This window comes from Podarcis melisellensis (genome assembly GCF_964234715.1).
Source record: "Podarcis melisellensis genome assembly, chromosome: 4".
Classification (NCBI taxonomy): Eukaryota; Metazoa; Chordata; class Lepidosauria; order Squamata; family Lacertidae; genus Podarcis; species Podarcis melisellensis.
In genome coordinates, this window is record NC_138531.1 from 15,770,201 (window position 1) to 15,773,748 (window position 3,548).

Genomic DNA, 3,548 nt, shown 5'->3' on the forward strand with positions numbered 1-3,548 from the left:
TTGTTAGATGCAGATTTTGATGAGTGATTGTATTGTACCGAACCTTTCTGAATTTTGTCTATATGCCAATAAAGGATTGAGATTGAGGTGGTACAAGTGAACAAGAATAGTCTTATTATTATTTGTGAGTCAACAGTAAATGCAGTAAATGTCTTGTTTCTATTCTAATGGCACATGAATGCTTAGAAACTATTTTTCATGTGTTTTTTGCACGTTTATGCATCCAAGATGGAATGGATCCATGGAGGGCTTAGTTCCGGAAGCTTCATTTTGACTTCATGTGAGGTGCTTACAAAACTTGAAATCAAATGAGGAGCAGGCTCAAGGTGAGTTATTTTCTTGCAGCACGAAAATGCATCTGTGGCAGCTGTTTGGCAAGTTGGCTTTGTTGGCTCCACCTCTGCCTATCTGTTTCAAGCTGCAGCTAAGTTGTGGTATAGCAGCACAACAGCATCCTACCTTGTCCTAACTTCCACACCCAGCTCAACCCAGGTCTGCTTGACACATGTTGGTGATCTCCTTTATGGATGCCAGCAGCTACAACTGACTCTGTTTTCACGCCCTAGGACCCTTGTACCTACGGGACCGCCTATCCCGGTATGCCCCAGGGAGGACCTTAAGGTCCATAAATAGCAACATCCTAGAGGTCCCAGGCCCTAAGGAAGCCAGATTAGCCTGAACCAGAGCCAGGGCCTTTTCAACTCTGGCTCCGGCCTGGTGGAACGCTCTGTCTCATGAGACCAGGGCCCTGCAGAATCCGATTTCTTTCCGCAGAGCCTGTAAGACAGAGTTGTTCCACCTGGTCTTTGGCTTGGAGTCAATTTGATCCCCCCCCTCTTTCTTTTCTCCTCCTGTCATGAGGCTGCATTTTAATTGTTCTAATGTTTTAATGTTGTCTTTTAATCTTGTTTTTAAGTTGTATTCATTCAACTCATTTTTATTATTGGTTGTTGGCCGCCCTGAGCCCGGCCTTGGCTGGGGAGGGCGGGGTATAAATAAAATTTATTATTTTCATTGGGCAGGTGGGAAGAGGTGGGACCAGCTATCCTGCGACATACCGAGGTCCCTTGTGCTAAGTTGGTTCCAGAGAAGGGAGTTCCAAAAACCAGGGAGGGTGGAAGAATTTCTCAGAAGGGGAACTTGGTGCCAAGTCCTCCCAGGCTTTGAGGAGCAGCAGAGCTGTTTCTCATCCTGTTTTGCCTCTTGATACTTTCACGAACCATCATTCTCTTGATTAACATTGTGATCTGCAGCTGGCTATCAGACTTTTGTTCTTATGGGCTAAGATTTAATTTCTCAATAATTCACACGGGATATGAAAGCCCTTTTTAATTAACTTTGTTCCATAAACAAATGAGTAACCCACCCACCCCCTTCATGATCAGTTCTGCTTCCTTTCTAAAATTGCCATGGTAGCTTTAATATGTCAATAATAATAGTGCTGACACAAATCCATTACCTCTATCTATTGTGCCTCAATTCGAAATGAGATTTTGTTACATCATTTAATGTTAATACCCACAGTAAGTGTGGATGAATGTTAAAGGTCTCCTTTTTTAATAATTATATTTTATTAATTTTTCCATACAATCGTACCGCATTACAAATTCTGTTAAACTTTTTGATTTTTGACTTCCTTCGGCTTCTCTGCCAATCATTCGAAATTTAATTTCTTTAAATACACATTTCCAAATTTTGATATTGCCTTTATACCTACCCCCTCTTATATTTTACTTTTTTACAATATTTCTTATTTTATTACAGAGCTTCTCTAAATGCCACTAACGTTATTTCGTTATCACTTATACATTCCCAGTATTCTGATAATTTTCCCCACTCCTCGATGAATTTTTGATCTCGCTGATATCTAATCTTCCCAGTCAGTTTATCAAGTTCTGCATAGTCCATCAGCTTCGTTCTCCATTGCTCCAACGTTGGTAATTGTTCTTGTTTCCATTTCTGAGCCAGTAATATTCTTGCCGCTGTTACTGCATATTGGAAAATTTTATGGTCCTTTCCAGAAGCTTTTCACTTTCTTACATTCCCACCACATATGAACCATCTATTTCTTTACATTTCCAACACTTCTTACATGTTTTGTACATTTTTGCAAGTTTTACCGGTGTAATGTACCATCTATATATCATTTTCATAACATTTTCCTTTAATGCAGTACATGCGGTAAATTTAATACTTTCATTCCATAGTTTTATCCAATCGTTAAATTGTATATTATGTCCAATATCTCTGGCCCATTTTATCATAACACTATTTAACTTCTTCATCTTTTGTATGCCATTCCAACAATATCTTATACATTTTGGATAGGATTTTATGTTCATTATTTATTATTTCTATTTGAAATTTAGAATCCTTCTCTGCATATCCATATTCTTTAAAATCTTTTTTGAACATCTCGTTTATCTGAAAATAATGCAACCGAATGTTAAAGGTCTCCTGTCCCATAAAATGGCAAATGCAAAAAAAGCTTTGCAAATAGTTTTAGGCATGTCTCCTAATCTGCAGTCCAGACACTCATGTAGAATTCACTGTATTATTAACTTTCAGTACAAAGGTAAACATGTCTACTTAGAAGTAAGTCTCTGCATTTAATGACCTGCATAACAAGAGCAGCCAAGTCAACAGTAGCCTGTGAAGTCATGTATGGTGCAGATTTACAGTAACAGTGCCTGGTTTTAGTCCCTGACTAAGACTGCAAAAAGTGGAGGGGAGAAACAAGATGGCTGCCATTGTGTACAGCTGCTGGGCTTTCTTCAGTTTTGTGACCTGTGGAGGCTTGTTCTAGAGGCTGGATGAGGGATGAAAGAAAAGAAATGGTTTCTTCATGCAAAATTGTATCCAGCTGATCTATCGTACCCGATAGTTCTCTCTCTTTCTCCTTCTCTTTAGAGTCTCTGCCCTTCACTACCTCCTAAAAAAGTTGTCACAGTAGTTTTGGCTGAAGTCTTCGGAGACAATGTCCTGATGCAGAAGAATGTCAGAAGAAATCTATGTTGACAGCACTTAATTAGTCAAGATGATAGCCTATGGAGATGACATTAAAATGTCAAATTATGTCTGTAGAGATAGTGTGACGATGTCAAGACGATGGCCAAAAACTATAGGATACATTCAGGGAATCTGCTAGAATGCCAGAGCTAGAATTATGTAAATTAATTATTTCAATAGCACCTATATATATATTTCCCTAGCTTGGAGCATTTAAAAAATAATAAGTGTGTGTTTTTTCTCAAAACAGTGTCATGATATTTTGACACAGACCATATTTCTTCTCAAGCACCTACAGTTGCCAATTGAGCTGTCCAGAATTTAGGGATCATCCAGAGTTTTAGTTTCTAGAAAGAAAAAGGGGGAGCCCATTCTGCACCCTATATTTTTCTTCCATCCACATTTATGTAATTTTAAAAGTTTCATTGGTTTGGGTGCACGCTTTAAACCATTTCTAATCTGCTTAATAGCTAAAATATCTCCAGATCTGTAAGAACACACATACACAATGTAAAACAGTATGAAAAACGGGGATTGAA

General features: G+C 38.5%; 1 long non-coding RNA gene across 1 annotated transcript; it reads left to right on the plus strand.

Annotated features, from left to right (window-relative positions):
- The first annotated feature begins 220 nt into the window (after positions 1-220).
- Positions 221-2,853, plus strand: LOC309368342. The gene is made up of 3 exons (XR_014167706.1): positions 221-326; positions 1,023-1,546; positions 2,453-2,853. It is a non-coding gene; the product is annotated as an uncharacterized lncRNA (long non-coding RNA).
- Positions 2,854-3,548: the final 695 nt, after the last annotated feature.